Source organism: Hyperolius riggenbachi, chromosome 9, assembly GCF_040937935.1.
Source record: "Hyperolius riggenbachi isolate aHypRig1 chromosome 9, aHypRig1.pri, whole genome shotgun sequence".
Classification (NCBI taxonomy): Eukaryota; Metazoa; Chordata; class Amphibia; order Anura; family Hyperoliidae; genus Hyperolius; species Hyperolius riggenbachi.
In genome coordinates this window covers 71,352,108-71,377,434 of record NC_090654.1, presented here as the reverse complement: position 1 = coordinate 71,377,434, position 25,327 = coordinate 71,352,108, and the positions used below count along the sequence as shown (strand labels likewise).

The 25,327-nt window shown below is 46.0% G+C and overlaps 1 long non-coding RNA gene across 1 annotated transcript in view; it reads left to right on the top strand.

The window, feature by feature from the left end:
* LOC137531632 (uncharacterized) overlaps positions 1-20,121 on the top strand; it is a 63,695-nt gene extending 43,574 nt beyond the window's left edge. The window contains exon 3 of the long non-coding RNA XR_011023689.1: positions 19,457-20,121. This is a non-coding gene — a long non-coding RNA (uncharacterized lncRNA). The remainder of the gene's footprint in view (positions 1-19,456) is intronic.
* The last annotated feature ends 5,206 nt before the right edge of the window (positions 20,122-25,327 follow it).

Below are 25,327 nucleotides of genomic sequence, written 5' to 3'. Positions count from 1 at the left end.
CAGTTAAACTGTAACATTGCCCACTTGAGCCATAGGGAAACATGGACATTACCTGGTACATCAGTTTTCCTCTCAGCTATAACTGACAGCAACTGATATTTTACTGACAGCAACTGATACAGTGGTGGACATACGGCCGTGCAGGCCGTGCCGCCACACGAGGGCCCCTGAAGTTCCGTTTTCTTCAGGGGCCCATTAAGTATTTTTTTTTAATATATTTTTTTCCCCCGGGGGGCCCCGACTCCTATCCTCCCTCCCTCACCTCGGGGGCCACCCTCCCGGTATGCGCGGCAGGAGAGCGGCAAATACGGGTCTCCAGGCATGCGCTAGAGGGCTCAGCCGCTTGGTCTCCAATATGTCGACAGAGTTGGAGACATATTGGAGACCAAGCGGCTGAGCCTCTAGCGTCTGCCTGGAGAGCCCTGAAGACTTCCTGTATTTGCCGCTCTCCCGCCGCGCATATCGGGAGGGGGGCCCCCCGAGGTGAGGAAGGAAGGGAGGGAGGATAGGAGTCGAGCCCCCCACCCGAATAGCTACTCAAAGGGCTACCTGCCTACCCACCCGGCTACCTAACCACCCGGCTACCTACCCACCCACCAGGCTTCCTACCTACCTACCCACCCGGCTACCTAACCACCTACCCACCCGGCTACCTACCCATCCACCAGGCTTCCTACCTACGTACCCGGCTACCTACCCACCCACCAGGCTTCCTACCTAACCACCCACCCGACTACCTAACCACCCACCCGGCTACCTACCCACCCACCAGGCTACCTACCCACCCAGCTACCTAACCACCTACCCACCCGGCTACCTACCCACCCACCAGGCTACCTACCCATCCGGCTACCTACCTACCTACCCACCCGGCTACCTACCCACCCACCAGGCTTCCTACCTACCTACCCACCCGACTACCTAACCACCCACCAGGCTTCCTACCTACCTACCCACCCGGCTACCTAGCCACCTACCCACCCGGCTACCTAGCCACCTACCCACCAGGCTTCCTACCTACCCACCCGGCTACCTACCCACCCACCCACCAGGCTTCCTACCTACCCACCCACCCGCCTACCTAACCACCCACCCGGCTACCTACCCACCCACCAGGCTACCTACCTACCAGGCTACCTAACCACCTACCCACCCGGCTACCTACCCACCCACCAGGCTACCTACCCACTCGGCTACCTACCTACCTACCCACCCGGCTACCTAAACACCGACCCACCCGGCTACCTACCCACCCACCAGGCTTCCTACCTACCTACCCACCCGACTAGCTAACCACCCACCAGGCTTCCTACCTACCTACCCACCCGGCTACCTAACCACCTACCCACCCGGCTACCTACCCATCCACCAGGCTTCCTACCTACGTACCCGGCTACCTACCCACCCACCAGGCTTCCTACCTAACCACCCACCCGAATACCTAACCACCCACCCGGCTACCTACCCACCCACCAGGCTACCTACCCACCCAGCTACCTAACCACCTACCCACCCGGCTACCTACCCACCCACCAGGCTACCTACCCACCCGGCTACCTACCTACCTACCCACCCGGCTACCTACCCACCCACCAGGCTTCCTACCTACTAACCCACCCGACTACCTAACCACCCACCAGGCTTCCTACCTACCTACCCACCCGGCTACCTAGCCACCTACCCACCCGGCTACCTACCCACCCACCAGGCTTCCTACCTACCCACCCGGCTACCTACCCACCCACCCGGCTTCCTACCTAACCACCCACCCGCCTACCTAACCACCCACCCGGCTACCTACCCACCCACCAGGCTACCTACCTACCCGGTTACCTAACCACCTACCCACCCGGCTACCTACCCACCCACCAGGCTACCTACCCACTCGGCTACCTACCTACCTACCCACCCGGCTACCTAAACACCTACCCACCCGGCTACCTACCCACCCACCAGGCTTCCTACCTACCTACCCACCCGACTAGCTAACCACCCACCAGGCTTCCTACCTACATACCCACCCGGCTACCTAACCACCTACCCACCCGGCTACCTACCCACCCACCAGGCTTCCTACCTACCCACCCGGCTACCTACCCACCCACCAGGCTTCCTACCTAACCACCCACCCGACTACCTAACCACCCACCCGGCTACCTACCCACCCACCAGGCTACCTACCCACCCGGCTACCTACCTACCTACCCACCCGGCTACCTAACCACCTACCCACCCGGCTACCTACCCACCCACCAGGCTTCCTACCTACCCACCCGGCTACCTACCCACCCACCAGGCTTCCTACCTACCCACCAGGCTTCCTACCTACCTACCCACCCGGCTACCTACCTAACCACCCACCCGGCTACCTACCTACCCACCCGACTACCTACCTAACCACCCACCCGGCTACCTACCGGGCTAGTTACCAACCCACCCACCAGGCTACCTACCCACCCACCCGGCTACCCACCCACCAGGCTACCTACCTACCCACCCACCAGGCTACCTACCTACCTACCTACCGCTCTAGTTACCAACCCACCCACCAGGCTACCAACCCACCCACCCACTCACCCACCCACCAGGCTACCTATCCACCCAACCACCCATGGGAGCTGCGCGCCGGATGGAGGCTGGGACAGGAGGTCTGCTGCTGCAGGTGAGTAAATGTTTTTGTTTTTTTATTTATATTAGCAGGTGTATGTTCTGGGCAGGTCTGCCACATGATTGCATGTATTTTCTGCGCAAATCTGCCGACATGATTGCATGTATTTTCTGGGCATATCTACCGACATGATTGCACGTATTTTCTGGGCATATCTGCCGACTTGATTGCACGTATTTTCTGGGCATATCTGCCGACATGATTGCACGTATTTTCTGGGCATATCTGCCGACATGATTGCACGTATTTTCTGGGCATATCTGCCGACATGATTGCACGTATTTTCTGGGCATATCTGCCGACTTGATTGCACGTATTTTCTGGGCATATCTGCCGACTTGATTGCACGTATTTTCTGGGCATATCTGCCGAAATGATTGCACGTATTTTCTGGGCATATCTGCCGACATGATTGCACGTATTTTCTGGGCATATCTGCCGACATGTGTATTTTCTTGAGAAAACCTGCACAATTATGTGAATTTTCTGGGGAAAGGGTCACCAAAACTTGGGCCCACTGTCTTTGCGTTGCACTTTTCAAGGGAACCTGAGGTGAGAATAATCTTGAGGCTGCCATATTTCTCTCCTTTTAAGCAATACCAGTTGCCTGGCTGCCGTGCTGGTCCTCTGCCTCTTATTCTTTCAACCATAGACCCTGAACAAGCATGCAGCAGGTCAGGGGTTTCTGACAATATTGTCAGAACTGAGAAGATTAGCTGCATGCTTGTTGCTGGTGTAATTCAGTTTATTACTGCAGCCAAATAGATCAGCAGGGCCGCCAGGCAACTAGTATTGTTTAAAAGGAAATAAACCCTCACCCCGGGTTCGCTTTAAGTTACAGTTAGCTCCGCCCTCATTCGGTCATTGCCACGCCCATTTTTTTGCCGCGGCGGTTCTATCCACACCTATTTTTTGCAGGTTGTAGCCACGCCCATATACAATTTTGCACAGGGGCCCACTGCTGGCTGTGTCCGCCACTGAACTGATAGATTTCAGATCTGACAAAATATTGTCAGAACTGGAAGGGATTATTGTCAGAAGAAAATGGTGAGCTTCTGAGAGGAACTGATGGCAAGGTAACTATGTAATGTTCATTTGAAGTTACCTCATGTGTTTATTTTAAATATTTTTACTCAGTACAGGTTCTCTTTAATCTCATTCACCCAGTGACCAAGTGTGCCAAGTGTAAGAATGGCTGCAGTTTACATTTTCCCATTTAAAATAAATGGCTGAAATTTGATTCGCTGTTTTATGCTCCGCCCACTTTTCCTGGATTTGTAACCTCGGTCACCAAGTGACCAACTGTACCAAGTGTGGGGACTCTGGCTTGATTACTGTGAGAATGGCAACCTTTTACATTTTTTCCATTGACATGAATAGGTGAAATCTGATTAGCTGTTTGTAGCTCCGCCCAGGTGTGCAGGGGGGACGCGAGACCCCTAGAACATATCATCCCAGGTAGTAAGGGATCTGTATAACAGACACACACGCACGCACACACACACACACTTTTATATAAATAGATTATGGATGAATTTGAAAATGTCTTGTCTGTGCCTTCAGAAATGAAAGTACATCTGAAGTGAGCAAAAAAAAAACCCTTAGTAGTTGGATGTTAAGGGACTTCCTGTAGCCTTGTAGAGCTCACCTTTCCAGCTATGGACAAAAGTATCTGTGCTGGGCATGCATGGATTGTACTTTGCATGGTACACTTTAGGCCTCTTTCACAGTGGGACGTTAAAGTAGTATAAAAATGTATAACGCAGAGTAACGCACAGCAATACAAAGTCTGTGCGACATTCACAGTGCACACGTTGTGTTGTGTGTAACGTGTAGCAATATTTAGAAAGTGCTGCATGCTGTGCGTTTAGCAATACATTTGGGGCTTGATTCACAAAGCGGTGCTAACTGTTAGCATGCCTGTGAAAACCCCCTTAGCACGTCTAAACAAGCTTTTCGCGCATAAAGCTTTATGCGCGCAAAACTTTATGCGCGTAAAACTTTACGCGCGTACTGCACAGAGCGCAGGGCGCTCCGCGTGAAGTGCCCATTAAAGCCTATGGGACTTTGCGCGCGTAAAACTTTATGCGCGCAAAGTTAGCGCGCGATCTGATTGAGAAATCCGGTGCTAACCTACTTAGCACCCTGGTTAGCGCGTCTAAAGACTTTACATGCTCAGTAACGTTTTTTTTTTTTTTAAATGTAATGCATGCGCCGTTTTCGTTCCATCAGTATGCGACAAAAACAACACACCAAGAGACACATAACGCAGTGCAAAATAACGTCCAATTTCATAACCTACATGCGCTGCGTTAGGGGCACATTGTGCGACTTTAACGTCGCATCAAACGCAACGTGCCACTGTGAAAGAGGCCTTAACGTTCCCCCAAAAAAATCAAGCTTAGCTTATTGTTCACTCTACGGTGGCCAGTTTCACCAACCAATCATGAAGTAGGAGGGGCTGGGCCAAAGCACAACTAAAAAGGTAAACTTTGCCTATAAGGAGTGCCCCCGGGCTTGTGACTATGACTGCATTCAGGCAAAAATGGAAGATCAGCCACCTCTAGGTACCGCATATCGCCTTCAGGTGTTAAACTTTAATAACAATACAGGCTTACTTTAACAAACACCATAAAATTCAATACGGTCATTAGACTGTACCATTTATGCACATACCTTATCCCAGCAGTTCTCATTACGGCGACCCTTGAGATGACCAGACTGGCTTAGAGCAGCTCAGGAGTTCTCCTGGGTCCATATTAAACACTGGAAAGACCACAGCATGCGGCCAACCAATTTATAGTCAGCAAACAGTGATGCGGGAGGGGGATCCGGCTCATGTTTTATGAAGAGCGGGGAATGAGCCGTCATACGATACCAGGACAAAGAAAGGGGTTAAATTATAAAAACAGATGAAAGAGAAATATTTGACTGTTCAATATTTTATGTGTCCTACAGTGTGTCACTGTTATAATAACCCTTTTCTGCGTTCATATCTCCAGACAATATATAATTTATAATTACCATGGAGACCGGCTCCCCTTCCATCCCCTTTACTTTGCTGTCTACTTGGTGTTGTGTTTTGCTCGTCTCGGTAGGCCCCCCCTGTTTGATATTTCGCTGTTTTCCCCGCTTCCCCCCACTCCTCTACGCCTTCTCTGTCCTCTCAGATTTGTTTTCTAAGATATTACTTTGATTTTCTCGCCCACCACAATGTCTTTTTTTCTCCAGCTGCAGGAGTATTTTAATAACATGAAAATAATTAACCCAGCCTGCATGCAGAAAGACGCACACTGCGGCGGATATGGCCAAGCCAATTGTGTTCACGTTGACATCCCGCGCCCTGTCAGTTGTTACCTTTTTGTTTTATTCTGTTGAGTTACTTTTGAGCGGGAAGGAGTCTGAGGCGATTTTAACACTCTGAATGTTGCCAGCTGTCTAGTTAAACGGCCGCTGAAGGCGCAGCCACCTGTTATGAGCTCATACAGCGAAGTCTGTCCTCCGTGACATCATCAGGAGTGCAATGTGTCAAAGGCTCGCAGGAGCGATGTAAGCAGGATTTGTGGTTGTCATGGGAACCCCTCACAGTCCTCTAGAGGAATTGATATATTAAGAAAGGCTTTTAAGAAAAGAGTTTGACTTTTGCTTTTAGTAAAAACAAGAAAAACAAAAGAAAGCCTTAAAAAGCCTTAAAGAGGAAGACATGTTGCCGAGAGCAGTTTTGTTGCAGGTTTAAGCTTGCATTAAGGGGCTCGGATGAGGGATAGGCGTAAAGGGAACCTGAACCGAGTAAAATGATTTAAAATGAACACATGGGGGTTGATTCACAAAACTGCATTAGTGCGTAGCGCGTGAGTGCTATACACTTTACGCGCGCTATTCACTCTACGTGCGTTAAGTATGTGCGTAATTTTTTACGCACGCTAATGGTGGCGTATGGTCGGTAGCGCGGGCCATTTACTTTACGGACACAAGTGTGTGGGCATAACTTATTACACACGTAATTGTATTAGTTGGCATTCACTGATATATTTCAGGTGTTCTTGGCCTATATAAGCACTGTACTGCAGTAGCAGCAGCAGAACAGCTTGAGACTGGTCAAGTCAGTGTGTATATTTGTATATTTCCTTTCTCATAGCTAACTGTGTTGATTGTAAACAATTGTTTTGTGTTAAAATCATCAACAGTCATCCATCAGATGAGTGTTGTCTATTTATGCATGTATTTCAGTCCAGTTACGCCATATTACCACACGCTAAGTAACATACGCGCGGTATAGCGTAATGCTCCTATTGCGTGCACCTTGCGTTTTTTCTTACGGACGTAACTTTTCTGTATGCATATTGCACAACCCAATAAGCGCGCATGTCCGTAAAAAAAATAACGCAGTTTAGTGAATCAACCCCATGATGTTCCTGCCTACGCAGATGGCGTGCGTTCGTACACGTTGTGTTCCGATCACACGGCCATCTGCTAATGTGAACAGGGTATAAGGGGACACGTGTGTTTTTGTGTGTGTGTATAGGGAAGGATACAGCTAAATCTCCCACCCTTACTGGAGGGGGCGGAGTTGGGAGGAGTGCATATGCAGCGTGGGTAGGAAGGGGAGTTATGTTGGCCACATGTTATGGGGATGAAGAAAGAGGAAGAAACATAGTTCCTAACTGTCCCTTTTAGAAGGACAGTCCCTCTTTGGGGACCAAATCCCCCTGTCCCTCTTACCTCCTCATGTGTCTCTTTCAGGACTGATGTTAAGATCTATGCCAATATCTGTATTTGTCTACTTACATATGTGTTTCATTGATTTTAAAATTTACTCCCATCCTTTAAATGTATGCATTTCTTAATTCCAAATGTTAATATTAAGGAAACCTAACGATGATACAAAAAAGGACCGGTGTGTATTGATTCTTTGTGCTATGCATGTTTATGAGTGTGGCAGGGTCATGTCTGGAGGTGTGGCAAGGGCATGTGATGTCTTAAGGAGTCCCTCTCTTTTTTTATCTCAGAAAATTGGGAGGTATCAAGAAATAAGGTGGCAGCATACATTTCTTAAGGGGAGGGGGGGGGGGGGTTGTGGCTGGTTGCATGTGTTGAGAGAAGGGGGAATTATCAAAACAATCTTCTTTTTCTTGACAGACCTTAAGTTTTCGTACAAGGCCAGATTTATACTTTCTGTGCCCTTAACCTGCTGAGCGGTCTGGACGAGCTCAGCTCGTCCAGTACCGCCGGAGCCTGCCGCTCAGGCCCTGCTGGGCCGATTTGGCTCAAATAAAAAGCAGCACACGCAGCCGGCACTTTGCCAGCCGCGTGTGCTGCCTGATCGCCGCTGCAGTGCGGCAATCCGCCGCATGCAGCGGCGAAAGAGGGTCCCCCCAGCCGCCTGAGCCCAGCGTAGCCGGAACAAAAAGTTCCGGCCAGCGCTAAGGGCTGGATCGGAGGCGGCTGACGTCAGAACGTCGACTGACGTCCATGACGTCACTCCGCTCGTCGCCACGGCGACGAGGTAAGCGAAACACGGAAGGCCGCTCATTGCGGCCTTCCGTGTTACTTCTGGCCGCCGGAGGCGATCAGAAGAACGCCTCTGGAGCGCCCTCTAGTGGGCTTTCATGCAGCCAACTTTCAGTTGGCTGCATGAAATAGTTTTTTTTTTATAAAAAAAAAACCCTCCCGCAGCCTCCCTGGCGATCTTAATAGAACGCCAGGCAGGCTAGACCAAGGATGCTGTGGCTCCCCTTTCATATACAGCAGCCCCCTCCCATTCCATGTGCAGCCCCCTCTTCCATGTGTATCATCCATGTACAGCAGCCCCTCTTAGGGGTCACTTCCCCTTTTCCATGTGTTTCTCCCCATTTTCAGCCTCTTTCATATGTAGAACCTCTTATCCATGGGCAGCAGCTGCCCAAGGCCCAGGCCTTTGTGTCTTTCCAGAAATCCGGTCCTGTTTTTGTATCTTCTCTGCAGCCAACACCTCACCTCACCTGCATCCCTCTCCACATATTTCGCAATTTTTACACAATTAAATTATTTAAATTAGTATAAAAAGAAAATGTAACAGTTCCTTGCATTCATCATGATTATATTATCACATTTATTACACACATTTTATCTTCGATGTTCTCAAACTGCCTCCTCCACTATCACCTATATTTCCACCTGTGCGGCACCCAACGGGCTCCAATGTTAGTATATCTTCACTTTACATAACATAAACGTCAGTGATGAAAAACGACTTAAACAGGATCTCCAGTCCAGAATATAACCTGGCCTGACGCCCGCAGACTGGAATAAGGATTGATCAGAAACAGATACTTCAGAGCACACAGATTTATTAGGATGAGGTCACGGCCCATTCCACTCTCCATGCACAGCAGCCGGCACTATGGATGAGAAGGCAGGTCATTCAAAACAAATGTGCCATATATCACCTCTGTACAGTTACCACATCATAAAGAAACTGGGGTGGGGGGTGTTTAATCATAAAGCTGCTGGATGCAGGCGGGATATCAATCCAGCTGCACATTCCAGGCCTGCATTCTCCTGGTAAATGTACATCATAACATGATCCCCGCCCCCTTAACCTTGACCTCTGTGTCATCCGATGTGGCCGATTTGCTGTGAGTCTTGTAACATCCATAGGAGGAAAAGATGATCCATATAACTAGATTATTTTTATACAATACTACTTACAGCAAAAGCATAAGAGTTCAAACTGGATTACAGAATATAATGCAACTCTTCATACAGGAGGGGAGTAACTACAAACCATTGTCCCCCCCCAAACACTTCCACACCTCCTTAGTAAGAAGTGCAGCCAATATATGAACATTAGCCATGGCTCCCACTGTCCCTCTTTTGGAGGGACAGTCCCTCTTTGGAAGCCCTGTCCCTCTGTCCCTCCTTCCTCCTCATTTGTCCCTCTTTCAGGACTTTGTCCCTCTTTCTATGTAAATATATATATTTCTCAACTAAAAAATGTGTTTGATTGACTATAAACTGTATTCCCATCGTTTAAATTGATATATTACTAATTTTAGAATGTTAATATGAAGGAAAATGAACCAGGATAGAAAGAACCAGTGTAGTTTGAATTATAAAACATATTTTTCCTATGAAATCTTTATGGTATGCATGACTAGGGGTATGGCAGGGGCGTGATCAGGGGTGAGGCAGGGGCGTGGCTTATGTCAAGTGTCCCTTTTTCTCGTCTCAAAAAGTTGGGAAGTATGTATGAAGTCCCCTCCCATAGTAAACAGTGTTGCCAAATCTGAACCCCATCCCCATGTTCACCCCCTTAGTAAGACTGGCACCAGCAATTGCTCCTGTCTCCATGTGTCTGCATCTGCCCCCTCCCCCTTCCCCAGTAAGAAGTAAAGATGGTATCTGTACCCCCAACTCCTCTGAGTCAAAAAGTGTACCCAGTCTCTACCCCCCCTCTTCGTGCCCCTCCCGCCCCCTTAGTGAGAAGTGAAGCCAGTATCTCTTTCTCTTCTTCACCATTAGCAAAAAAAAGTGTCCAGTTCAATAGTCTGTCATTCTCCACTCCCATCTCCCCAAGTAGGAAGCACGGCCAGTATCTGTACCCCCCCCTCCCCCTAAAGGTGGGTTCACACATGAAATTACTGTCAACTGACAGGGATCAGGACACGATCTCTCTAGTAACAACATTATAGCCTAGACTGCAGTATAGTAAAGCAACCACAAGATGTCACTGTTTATGTAAGGTGCTGCAATGATCTCTATGGTATTGTGATTTCCTGTATTCATTCTGTGTTCCTCTCTGTTCAAAGTAAGCTGCATTATCTGATGGTGGTGTATGATTTATATCTGCACATTTTCTTCAGTAAAGAGTTTTTAACTTTTTGTACTGAGTGCCTAACTGCGTGTACAGAACCCTCGGCTCCATCAAATCTAGTGTGTACAAACTTTTGGTAAGAAGTGAGGCCGGTATCTGTAACCCCCCTTTCCCCCCCCCCCTCTCAGTGAGATGCAAAGCAAGTATCTCTTTCGCCTCACCGCATAGCAAGAAGAGTGGTCAGTATCTGTACCCCACCCACCCAGTCACCTTAGGCTACATTTCCACTGTAGTGTTAAATGTTCACGTCCAAAAAATGCATACAAGATTTTTCTGATTTGCATGTAAATTTGTATGCGTTTTATGTTAAATTTAACATAATCTGCCTAGGAACAGCTTAGTCATGACTGCTGACAACTTCCTGTAAACATGCATTTAAGACAAATTTTTGCACAAATAAGGCAAAATTTCGCATTGCTATATGTTGCCATTGCAAAGCATTATACGTGAATCGCGGCTGATATGCAAAAAAATGCCTGAAAATTCGCATTGGATGGAAATGGCCCCATTCACTACCATTTTTTGCTAAACTAAAGCGAATTTTCGAAGGGAAAAATCTTTAAAAACCTAGCTTTAGTGAGAAGCGCGGACGGCACCTGTTCCTCCCCCCCTACCCCATTAGCAAGAAATGCAGCTATTATCTGTTCCCTGCCCTCCACACAAGCACAACCGGTATCTGTCCCCCCCCCTCGTAAGTATAGCCCAGGGAGTAATAAGGGGTCTGACTTTCTCTCCCCTCTCCCCACGCGCGTGAATAGCAGAGTGGCCACAGCAGAGCACTTATACTTACTACAGCACTGAGATTTCTCTTCTTCAATCCAGCTGGTCAGCTTGCAGCAGCGTCCATCAGTAGGCTTCCAATGCATGTCATGTGACGTCAGCAGTTTACGTATACACAATTCTCAGGAAACATTGCCAGGTGGGAAGGACTCCACTTAGAATGACATGCTGGAGATGTACAGTCACACTCCCAAAAAAGATGCATGAGATACCTCCACATGAACTATATAAGTGCAGACTAAACCCCTAAGGCTAGTTACACACCAGGATGTTGCGTTTAGGGGACGTTATAGGGCACATAACGTGCCCCTAATGCAACGCCTGGTGCTCTAGGTAGGGCATAAAACGTAGGCGTGACAGGATTTATTACTTTAAGAAATTGGCTTGTATCTTCATCAATGACATTCCGGCGAACAGCATCGTCGATGATGGCGAACAAGTCACCCCGGCATCTGGCGGCCCTCGACATGGAAACCCTCTCATAGCATTGTTGATTGTTGAGTAAATCCATACACGTCTCTATAGTCAGTGCTCAACATGATGACTACATTGCCCCCTTTATCGGAGGGTTTAATCACCCACTCTTTCTGTTCCTTAAAGCGACTCCGTAACAAAAATTGCATCCTGTTTTTTATCATCCTACAAGTTCCAAAAGCTATTCTAATGTGTTCGGGCTTACTGCAGCACTTTCTACTATAACAGTCTCTGTAATAAATCAATGTATCTTTCCCCTGTCAGACTTGTCAGCCTGTGTCTGGAAGACTGCCAAGTTCTTCAGTGTTGTGGTTCTGCTATGAACTCCCCCATCCAGGCCCCTCTCTGCACACTGCCTGTGTATTATTTAGATTAGGGCAGCTTCTCTCTTCTCTCTTATCTTTTACAAGCTGCATAAATCGTCCTCTGAGCTGGCTGGGCTTTCACATACTGAGGAATTACAGACAAGGGCAAAGCTGTTTGCAGGAAGAAAAGAGCAGCCTGAAACTTCAATGCATGAGAACTGCAGGGGGAAAGAAACACACAAATGATCTCTTGAGATTCAAAAGGAAGGGTGTATACAGCCTGCTTGTGTATGGATGTATTTTCTATGTGTGGACATCAACCTACTTCCTGTTTTGGTGGCCATTTTGTTTGTTTATAAACAAACTTTTTAAAACTGTTTTTAACCACTTTTAATGCGGCGAGGAGCGGCGAAATTGTGACAGAGGGTAATAGGAGATGTCCCCCAACACACTGGTATGTTTACTTTTGTGCGATTTTAACAATACAGATTCTCTTTAAGGGTGTTCAATGCCTCAATCTCCAGCTCCCCCAAGTTAGAACCAGATGACTTATCAATTCTTATCCGCAACAAATCATCTTCCACCGCCTTCATAAATGTTTTTAAATTCGAGTTGAGGGAAAAAGGGGGAAACTTAACCGATCTATTCCTCAGGCCCATGTCACCCAGGTGCGGCTTAAAGACAGGCGGAGCGAAAATCACTCCATCTGCCTCATCCGCATCCGGTATAGTTTTGAGAGTGATTTTTTTTCCCCTCACGGCGCTTACCTGCGCGCTACCATTTTGGGTAAAGCGCTTTTCAAAGCGATTTCTTTTTTCACTTCCTGACACAAGTCAGGAAGTGAACTCTTTGACCCTGAAAAGAATAAATACAATGTATTTATTCTTAAAAGCGCAAACACAATCACTGCAAAAGTGATTTTGTGAGCGTTTTGCGTTTTTCCTATACCTTCCATGCTTTTAAGGTGGTTTATTAAAATTGACGGCACTTAAAAATAGCGAAAAAACACCCTATGTGTGAACAAGCCCTTCGTGCTTTTAAAAATAAATATAATAAAATAAATAAAAATAAAGAAAACCCTGGGAACCCCCCTGAGGAAATGGGCTAGTCCAAAACCTGTCAGTTCCATCAGATTTCTACTACCTACCGTGACAGCAACATAGCAGAAAAGTGAGGGCTGGTTTCCACTATAGCGAATCCGCATGCGTTGTCCGCATGCGGATTCGCACAGCCAATACAAGTGGATGGGCCTGTTTCCACTTGTGCGTTATGCAGAGCGTTTTTGTGTGCGGGGAAAATCTGCACAGCAGAGCCGTCAGAATTCACTCCCTGCAAACCGCTATGTGAATCGCATACAATGTATTTAATAGGGAAATCGCATGCGGTTTTGGCATGCGGTTTTTCCCACGATTTTGCATGCGATTTCGCATAGGAAGTAATGTTAATTTACACATGGTTAAAATCGCATACCTACTACCCTATGCAAAACTGCGGGAAAAAACGCATGCGGTGATTTCCCGGCGATTCCGCAACGCTATAGTGGAAAAGGACCCCAATTTATAGAACATTTTAATCTGGGAAAAAATGTACTTTTTATTTATGTGTTTTCATGTATTTACATTTTTGGTGACAATAGTCCTTTAACCACTTGCCGACCGGCCACTGTACATTGGCGGCGACAAAGTGGCAGCCCCAGGACCACGTAACGCAGATTGGCGTCGGGTCCTGGGACACTGTGTTGCCGGGGATCGCGCGCTGGAATGCGCATGCATCCACCGGCAATAGGCTCCACCCACCCGCGACGACAACCCGCCGGCCGATCGGAAGCGCCGGCGGGTTGTTAACCCCATGATCACCGCATACAAAGTGTATAATACACTTTGTAATGTATACAAAGTGTATTATACAGGCTGCCTCCTGCCCTGGTGGTCCCAGTGTCCGAGGGACCACCATGGCAGGCTGCAGCCACCCTAGTCTGCACCAAACACACTGATCCTGCCCCCCTTCCCTCTGATCGCCCACAGCACCCCTCAGACCCCCCCCCCCCCCCGCCCACCCCCCAGACCACTGTTTGCACCCAATCACCCACCAATCACTCCCTGTCACGATCTGTCAACGCTATTTTTTATATTTATTCCCTAAACTGCCCCCTGGGGACTCCTGATCAGCCCCAAACCCCTCAGATTCTCCCCAGACCCCCCCCCCCCCGACCCCCCTCCTGTGTACTGTATGCATCTATCCCTCCTGTAATAACCCACTGATCACCTGTAAATCACCCATCAATCACCCCCTGTCACTGCCACCCATCAATCAGCCCCTAACCTGCCCCTTGCGGGCAATCTGATCACCCACCCACACCATCAGATCGCCCGCAAACCCGCCATCAGATCACCTCCCAAGTGCATTGCTTACATCTGTTCTCTCCTCTAAACACCTACTAATTACCCATCAATCACCCCCTATCACCACCTATCACTGTTACCCATCAGATTAGACCCTAATCTGCCTTTTGCGGGCACCCAATCAACCGCCCACACGCTCAGATTGCCCTCAGAACACCCCCCCCCCCCCCTTATCAATTCGCCAGCGCATTATTTACATCTGTTCTTCCCTGTAATAACCCACTGATCACCTGTCAATCACCCATCAATCAGCCCCTAACCTGCCCCTTGCAGGCAATCTGATCACCCACCCACACCATCAGATCGCCCGCAAACCCGCCAGCAGATCACCTCCCAAGTGCATTGTGTTTAGAGGAGAGAACATCTGTTCTCTCCTCTAAACACCCACTAATTACCCATCAATCACCCCCTGTCACTGCTACCCATCAGATCAGACCCCTATCTGCCCCTAGGGCACCCAATCACCCGCCCACACCCTCAGAATGCCCTAAGACCCCAGCCCTGATCACCTTGCCAGCGCATTGCTTGCATCTATTCCCCCCTCTAATCACACCTTGAGACACCCATCAATCACCTCCTGTCACCCCCTAGCACACCTACTCATCAGATCAGGCCCTAATTTGCCCCGTGTGGGCTCATGATCACTCGGCCAAACCCTCAGATCCCCCTCAGACCCCCTTCCGACCACCTCCCCAGTGCATTGATTGCATCTATTTTCCCCTCTAATCACCCCCTGAGACATCCATCAATCACCTCCTGTCACCCCCTAGCACTCCTATCCATCAGATCAGGCCCAATACAACCTGTCATCTAAGAGGCCACCCTGCTTATGACCGGTTCCACAAAATTTGCCCCCTTATAGACCACGTCATCAAAATTTGCAGATTCTTATACCCCTGAACAGTCATTTTGAGGGATTTGGTTTCCAGACTACTCCTCACAGTTTTGGGCCCCTAAAATGCCAGGGCAGTATAGGATCCCCACAAGTGACCCCATTTTAGAAAAAAAAGACACCCCAAGGTATTCCGTTAGGTGTATGACGAGTTCATAGAAGATAGGGTCACTTGTGGGGTTCCTATACTGCCCTGGCATTTTAGGGGCCCTAAACCGTGAGTAGTCTAGAAACCAAATGCCTCAAAATGACCCGTGAATAGGACGTTGGGCCCCTTAGTGCTCCTAGGCTGCAAAAAAGTGTCACACGTGGTATCGCCGTACTCAGGAGAAGTAGTATAATGTTTTTTTTGGGTGTATTTTTACACATACCCATGCTGGGTGGGAGAAATATCTCTGTAAATGACAATTTTTTTCCGACACACAATTGTCCATTTACAGAGATATTTCTCCCACTCAGCATGGGTATGTGTAAAAATACACCCAAAAAAACATTATACTACTTCTCCTGAGTACGACGATACCACGTGTGACACTTTTTTGCAGTCTAGGTGCGCTAAGGGGCCCAACGTCCTATTCCCTGGTCATTTTGAGGCATTTGCTTTCTAGACTACTCCTCACGTTTAGGGCCCCTAAAATGCCAGGGCAGTGTAGGAACCCCACAAGTGACCCCATTTTAGAAAGAATACACCCCAAGGTATTCCGTTAGTAGTATGGTGAGTTCATAGAAGTTTTTATTTTTTTGTCACAAGTTAGTGGAAAATGACACTTTGTGAAAAAAAAAAATCAATTTCTGCTAACTTGTGACAAAAAATAAAATCTTCTATAAACTCACCATACTACTGATGGAATACCTTGGGGTGTCTTCTTTCTAAAATGGGGTCACTTGTGGGGTTCCTATACTGCCCTGGCATTTTAGGGGCCCTAAACCGTGAGGAGTAGTCTAGAAACAAAAATGCCTCAAAATGACCTGTGAAATCCTAAAGGTACTCATAGGATGTTGGGCCCCTTAGCGCAGTTGGGGTGCAAAAAAGTGCCACACATGTGGTATCCCCATACTCAGGAGAAGTAGTATAATGTGTTTTGTGGTGTATTTTTACACATACCCATGCTGGGTGGGAGAAATATCTCTGTAAATAGACAATTGTGTGTAAAAAAATCAAAACATTGTCATTTACAGAGATATTTCTGCCACCCAGCATGGGTATATGTAAAAATACACCACAAAACACATTATACTACTTCTCCTGAGTACGGCGGTACCACATGTGTGGCACTTTTTTGCACCCTAACTGCGCTAAGGGGCCCAAAGTCCAATGAGTACCTTTAGGATATCACAGGTCATTTTGAGAAATTTGGTTTCAAGACTACGCCTCACGGTTTAGGGCCCCTAAAATGCCAGGGCAGTTTAGGAACCCCACAAGTGACCCCATTTTAGAAAGACAACACCACAAGGTATTCTGTTAGGAGTATGGTGAGTTCATAGAAGATTTTTTTTTTGTCACAAGTTAGCAAAAATTGACACTTTGTGAAAAAAAAAACAATTAAAATCAATTTCCGCTAAGTGTCAATTTCCGCTAACTTGTGACAAAAAAAAAAATCTTCTATGAACTCACCATACTCCTAACAGAATACCTTGTAGTGTTGTCTTTCTAAAATGGGGTCACTTGTGGGGTTCCTAAACTGCCCTGGCATTTTAGGGGCCCTAAACCGTGAGGCGTAGTCTTGAAACCAAATGTCTCAAAACGACCTGAGAAATCCTAAAGGTACTCATTGGACTTTGGGCCCCTTAGCGCAGTTAGGTTGCAAAAAAGTGCCACACACGTGGTATTGCCGTACTCAGGAGAAGTAGTATAATGTGTTTTGGGGTGTATTTTTACACATACCCATGCTGGGTGGGAGAAATATCTCTGTAAATGAACAATTGTGTGTAAAAAAAAATCAAAACATTGTCATTTACAGAGATATTTCTCCCACCCAGCATGGGTATGTGTAAAAATACACCCCAAAACACATTGTACTACTTCTCCTGAGTACGGCAATACCACGTGTGGCACTTTTTTGCAGCCTAACTGCGCTAAGGGGCCCAAAGTCCAATGAGCACCTTTATTCTTTACAGGGGTGTTTATAATTTAGCACCCCCCAAAATGCCAGGACAGTGAACACACCCCACAAATGACCCCATTTCGGAAAGTAGACCCTTCAAGGTATTCAGAGAGGGGCATGGTGAGTCCGTGGACCGTGGCAGATTTCCTTTTTTTTTTTGTCACAAGTTAACAGAAATAAAAACTTTCTTTTTTTTTGTCTCAAAGTGTCATTTTCCGCTAACTGGTGACAAAAAATAAAATCTTCTATGAACTCACTATGCCTCTCAGTGAATACTTTGGGATGTCTTCTTTCCAAAATGGGGTCATTTTGGGGGTATTTATACTATCCTGGAATTTTAGCACCTCATGAAACCTGACAGGTGCTCAGAAAAGTCGGAGATGTTTCAAAATGGGAAAATTCACTTTTTGCACCATAGTTTGTAAACGCTATAACTTTTACCCAAACCAATAAATATACACTGAATGTTTTTTTTTTTTTTTAATCAAAGACATGTAGCACAATAAATTTGGACAAAAATGTATACAGAAATTTTACTTTATTTGACAAATTTTATCACAGAAAGTTAAAAAAAATCTTTTTGACAAAATTCATGTCTTTTTTGATGAATATAATAAAAACTAAAAATCACAGCAGCAATCAAATAGCACCAAAAGAAAGCTGTATTAGTGACAAGAAAAGGAGGTAAAATTCATTTAGATGGTAGGTTGTATGACCGAGCAATAAACCATTAAAGCTGCAGTGGTCTGAATGGAAAAAAAGGCTCTGGTCCTTAAGGGGTTTTATGACTGCAGTCCTTAAAGAGTAACTGTCAGGCTGCAGAAGCTAATTTAAACCTCTATTCTCCTGTGTTAAACAGTTTAGACAGAAGCCAAAAAGACATTACTAAAGATAAAAATCTCTCTTACATTTAATGTGTTCTTATCAGCAAAGCTAAGCTCCTAAGGAGGACGCAAGCCGCATTCCATACTGCAAAGCATTCTGGGGCCCTCCCCTCGGCTGCTAAGGAGAAGACGGGATCAAGTTTCAGCAGCTTCTAACTCAGTCCAGCCACAGCACAGATAAATCTCCGGGGCAGAGTACACTGCAGGAGTCAGCTATTGTTCCTAGCCACATGGCTCATTAATATTCACTGCACACTGTGTTATTCTGTACGAGCTCCTCTGTGAATAGGGAAGCAGGCAGGACATGACGACACATTTGGCTTCACAAACATGGAACCTGCCATGGGCTGTCAGGAGCATCATTCTCTGCATATACTATATAAATATTCTGTGAAATCCAAACGTGGACAGTGAAATGCATATGTAATGTAAGTACAGCCAATCTTTAGCTACTGATATATGTGTTTATTTTCTCTGAGACCTTATACCTAACAGCTCCTCTTTAAAGAGACACTGAAGCGAAAAAAAAATATATGATATAATGAATTGGTTGTGTACTATGAATAATTACTAGAAGATTAGCAGCAAAGAAAATATTCTCATATTTTTATTTTCAGGTATATAGTTTTTTCTAACATTGCATCATTCTCTAATATGTGCAGATTACACAACACTCAGCATTCAAAATGATTCTTTCAGAGCAGTCTGTTAATTAATGACCTCTCCTTTGCCAGAGGAAAAGTAAATAGTTAACTAACAGTTGAGATAATAAAAGTCAGAAAACAGCCCTCTCCACGACTTTGAAAGTCGTAGAGATAATGGCTTTTTTGTATAGAGATAACAACTGGAGTTTCTTAACTTTTCCTGTACTGGAAACAATTAGACTGATGTATCTGATCTTAATGTTTTATTTCTTAGCTGTACTACACATACAAATCATAATATCAGTTTTTTTTCCGCTTCAGTGTCTCTTTAAGTGGTTAAGAAATAAGTGAGCCACTAAATACAGCTGCCAGCATAAAGTAATCTTAACAAAGGCTTTTCAGATTTTCTCCAGTCCTGTGTTTTCATTCTTTGGTTTACCATCATAGCTTTTCCACTTCAAACTTGTGTAACCTGGAGGAACCCAGGAAAGGACGGCAGCAGTAACATCAGCAGCAGCACAGGGTGAAGTCCGGTGATGTGAAAAGGATCTATATGAAAAGGACCTTGACTTTCATAGTAAAAGCATCAGTTTATTTATTGAAAAAGATGGCAGCAGGTACACATGAATGCACACAAAAGGAACGCCAGCCTGACGTGCTATCCGGCCGTCTTAAGAATGACCATTCTCCAGGGAAAGAAAAGGGTTCTATTTGGAACGGATACAACCTATTACCAGACAAAGCAAGAACGACAGAGGGAAAGAAGCTTCAGGAACGTCTCGCTGGCCCCATTCCTGGCAAAATCTGGAATTTAAATCATGTGCAAATTAATGACAAAAGAGCCCTAATGAAGACGATCAGCTGATGGCCGCAGGGGGGATGGTGCAGGTTGGGTACCAGAGCGCAAGATGTACCCTGAGATGACCCTCCCTGCTCTGCTGTGTGCTATGCAGAGTTACAACACAACAGCATCAGCAATGATAATAAAAAGTACGCTCCGCCAAGCCTGGGGAGAGGGAAGCGCTCTCTCCTCCACCAGAGATCTGCTTCTAAACCTAGGAAAATACAAAAGGCGGGAAACAATGCTGATGTGCACTTTGCAGCCAATCACGTCTGACATTGCAGAAGTCACAACAGGAAAAGAGAACTCTTAATTAGGGATGGTCAGTGAGATGCAAAGGATTTAGAGCTGACGGAAGAGTAGGCAAAATTTGTGTGCAAATTTGCGCAGCTTGAAAATGGACCCATCAATTTCCACGTCAATGGGATTCTATTGGTCCATTTACAAATTACATACATTTGCATAATCCTGCACAGAATCCTTTGCATCTCATTGACCACACTTCTAATCAGTTGCTCTGGGTAAGGGCTCGTTTCCACTATCGCGAATCCGCATGCGTCCAACGCATGCGGATTCGCACATGTAATGCAAGTGGATGGGCCCGTTTCCACTGTAGCATTGTTGAGGTGCGTTTTTTTCAGCGGTGAAAAAAAAACGCACAAAAGAGCCGCAGAATTCGCCTGCGAGTGGAATGCATGCGAATCGCAGGCAATTTTTTTAATAGGGAAATCGCATGCGTTTTTCTTACGCTTTTTTTACGCAATTACGCGTGCGATTCCGCATAAGAACCAAAGTAAATTAACACAGGCAGTGACATGGTTAAAAACGCATATAGCCTAACCTATGCGAAATCGCGTAAAATAACGCGTAAAAAACCGCACCTGCATGCGATTTCATCAGCGGTGGAATCCAGGCGATTCCGCACCGCAATAGTGGAAACAAGCCCTTACTGTAGGAAAAAATATCATGGTGAAAGAACCATAGGAAACGCAATTGATGTTGACCTAAAGGAAGGTGAGCTAACTGGCTACTAGGAATGATTAATGAGATGCAAATAAATTAGAGCTGATACAGTGGCATGTTGGCATGTCTAGAAGGGTGCAGGCATGGCCCTTACCATGGGCGTCAAAGTGCCATGGGTGCTGTGCCTTTCTGGTTCCTCCCCATCACTCAGACCAGAGGAGAACAAAGAGAGAGACAGAGGGTGCACTGTGACTGTGGACACACAAGCACTTCCTATTCAGAAGTGAGGTCACGTGAAGTATACCCTCTCACTCTCTTTGGTCACTGCTGATCTCAGGTCTGTAAGCAATAGCAATGGAAATGCAATGCCCTAATGGATGGAAGTAGGGGAGCTACTTATACTAAGAGGAGCTTAGGCGGAAGGGAGGTGAGATCGGGGACACCTCTTACTACCTATACTTGGGGGGGGGGGGGGGGGCTACTGATACTGGTCACCACTAGCTCAATATTGAAGGAACAACCCTGTACTAATACTGGGGGAAACCACCTCAGGCTACATAATACTAGGGGGGGGCATCTTGCTACTAATTAGTATTGGTGGGTTGGGGGCGGGTACAATTTCAGTACTTGCCAATCGCCATGGGTGCGATATTGTCCAGATATGCCCCTGAGTTGATACAGGATTTTTTAAATGTATGCAGCTGGGCTAATCGAATTCCACCCAGGATTTGACTTGTTAATTTCAAGGTGCACACATTTGCATACAAAATTTGCATTATTCTGCTTCAACTCAGAATTATTAGCATCTCACTGAATTAAGACGCCAATAATTCCAGTAGCGAAGAGAATGAATTTTGCATAATTGTAATTTTGCATCAAAATCCGCAATTTACCGGTTAATAGCTAAGCCCCCTTACATGCTATCATCACCAAAATTGCTAGGTCTGTTAAAGGGAATAGTGGAAACAAGTCAAAAAGAGCATATAGTTTGAGAATCTTGATTTTAAAAATGCAAAGGCAAAATGGTTTTTAAAGAGAACCAGAGATGAAGCACCCTCATGTATTTTATTACATTTATCAGTGGGAACATGACAGTAAACACCTACCCTGCTTTTAGTTTCATTGTTATCTGCTTAATTAGTCTATTAGCAACTGTGATAAGAATCCACCGACAATTCAGTCGAGGTTTGACCTGGAATCATTATAGCTGAGTCACTCTTCTGTGAAGTCCTTTCAAGCCCAAGCCTTCCCCCTCCTGGCTTAGATCTTCTGCTTTGCATACTGAGAGCTGTGATGACATGGGAGGGGGCTGCTCCTGAGAGAGAAGCTCTGTGGCTGTAATATGATCCCTGTGTGCTCTGTGTGCACTAGATTCTCATAGGAATGAAAATGCAGTTATTATCAGTGACACTTCCTACAGGCAGATCATACCAATATGAAAGCACATAGATGAAAGGCTGCATTTAGCCTAGATAGCAGCCTAGTCTCATATAGCCTAGACAGCACATCCAGAACACCTCATAACCTGGAAGCAGAAGTGATATGAGCCGGCGGCCATATTTGATTTTTCCTGGAGCAATAATGGATAAAAAACACTAAAAAAGGCACACCAGAGCGGCAAAATTATCAGGTAGAGCATTTATTCTTTACAAGCTATCAACTGATATGTTTATTTTGTGTGAAACGTTCATCTCTGGTTCCCTTTAAACTAATTTTTCTGAGTTTAAAAAACATTTTTCCTTTGCATTTTTAAAATCAATTTTCTCAAAAATTGCAAGGTCTTTTTGCTTTTGTTGCAGAATAAATATGCATGTCAACTCACTGCCCATACAATTCTATGGGGCTTCTCCACATCTTTGCTTTGTAACGGATCACATTATGCTAACTGGCTGCATGCAGGCTCATTATAATGTGTGCATTATGCAACTGACCACTGTGAATCCAGCCTTAGGCCTGGAACGCCACAGTGATGTGTGTAGCGATTCCAAATGCGATTCTCCGATGCTTAGAACCGCTATACAGTGTTTCCCATTAGCACTTCGCTTTTTTTTTTTTTTTTTTTTTTACTAAACTTACTTATACTTACCAGGTATCTGGCTTCCGTCCGTAGCCCCGCCCCCTAAAGGAGCTATGGACATAGGTGCTTTTCTAAGACTAATCAGAGACGCGCATGTGACCTCTTCCTTTAGGGGGCGGGGCTAAGGACAGAAACAGGAAATCTGGAGACCTGGTGAATATAATAAAGCTTATTTAAAGGACAACTGAAGTGAGAAGAATATGGAGGCTGCCATATTTATTTCCTTTTAAACAATGCACATTGCTTGGCACTCAGCCCTGTTGATCTATTTGGCTACAGAAGTGCCTAAATAATACCAGAAACAAGCATGCAGATTCTCTGATCTGACAATAATGTCAGAAACACCTGATCTGCTGCATGCTTGTTCAGGGTCTATGAAAGTATCAGAGGAAGAGGATCAGCAGGATAGCCAGGCAACTGGTATTGCTTAAGAGGCAATAAGTATGGCAGCCTCCGTATCCCTCGTTACAGTTTTTCTTTAAATCGCAATCGCTTGCCCCCAACCCGCCCACCCCCAAAGCACTGAAAAATCGCTTTTCAAAACTATTTTGCAGTGCTTATATACATCAGCATTAAGTACAAACACGCTAAAATGCTGCATGTCCTGCAATTGCAACTACCCTAATCACAATTGCACTAGTAGGTTCCCCACCACTCACTTTCGTTGGCAAAGCGTTTTGGGGAATTGTAGGCGATCCCAAAACGCTGCCAAATTCACCCTAGTGGGTTCCAGCCCTTAATGTGCGTACACACATTTCATTTTAATTAGTCCATCACTAGCCAATTTTTCCATCTCCATGTAGTATGGTAGCTTACCTATATCATCTTTTCATAGTATTTAAAATCTGTTGCCCCTCATAGTACATGGATGTGTGTATGCACCTTACAGTCCGATACACACTTTTATCAAATACTACAGATTGTGTAGGTAATCGCTCATACTACATGGGAGGTGATAAAATTGGACAGTGAATGGCCAATCAAAATTGAAGGTGTGTACTTGGCTTTAGACTATAGGTTTGCCTGGGTTTCCGCTCACATCCCAAAAACATACTGGTAGGTTAACGGTCTCACATCCAAAAGTGGGTCTAGAGTGGAGTGATTGTGATCCCCTTAGATGGACGGTAAGAATGGAATTGCTCCTCAGGATTTGTATGGCTGCAGACTGCACACACTGCCTCTGCCTCATACCGCGTGAAGATTAAAGCTGCAGCCTAATGTTTATCATTTCTCAGAGCTCGTTGTACAATTCAAGAGGTGCACTTTCCTGTCAAAGTGCACTTCTTATTTAATATGTCTTCCTGAGAGCACCCAAAGCTGTACTCCTCACACAAAGAGCAACTGCAGCACCAGCAGCGTACATTTGAATACGGCGCTGGTAGACTTGGGCGCAGGATCCAGCTGTTAAATGGCTGGTCCTGCTTCTGCACAAGTCCGGGGCGTTTTAATTACTATTCCCCCTCCAGGCCGACATGGATAGTGGGGGAATGAAATAATTCGGCTTCCAGCGATTGCTGGAGGCCGAATTATTGTGTTTTTTAAACAACTTCGGCTCCGTCTTCTGACGGAGCCGACCTTCCTCACTGAGCGCCGCTATAGACTGATTCCCATTACAGTCTATGGCGGCGCTGGCTGCGCCCAAAGCTAGCAGCGCTGAAAAGCACTGCTCCGCACCAGCAGGGCTGGCTTCCTGCAATGCACTCTGTACAAGTCAGAAGCCCATACGCTGCACTATAGAATGTGGACATCACTGGGTGAAAAGGTGATGGCAAGGGGGAGCTCAGGCATAAGGAATGAAGCACATCATGCTACAAGATGATGATAGACTAAAAGGTGCTCAACAATGCAGTACAGTCTCAATTGTACAATCTTACCAAATCTATGGAGAAGAAAGGTACACTGAATGAATATACTTTGAATGGATGCTTTAGTTGGTCTCAAATTGGTAAGATTGTACAATCAAGATTGTATAATAGAGGACCTGTACACACAGGCTGAGTTGCGTTGCAATTTTAAAACCGCATGCGATTGTTAAATGCAAAGCCTTCATGAAATTTTTTTTTTTAAATTGCAATTGCAGTGCCTGCAGTGCTTCTAAAGCGCAGGAAAACCGCAATGCATGCGTGTTGGAGGTCTCTATCGCATATCTCCCAACTGTCCCTCTTTTGGAGGGACAGTCCCTCTTTGGGAACCTAATCCCTCTGTCCCTTTTTCTCATTTGTCCCTCTTTCAGGACTGAGCTACAGATATATGGAAATTTATGTATTTTATCTTTTTGGTATGTGTTATTAGGGGTGTGGCAGTAGCGTGATTAGGGGTGTGGCAGTGGCATGATTAGGGGTGTGGAAGGGGCGTGATTAGCGGTGAAGCAGAGAAGTGATTAGGGGTGTGGCAGGGGCATGATTAGGGGTGTCGCTTTAAGGGGCCCATACACTTG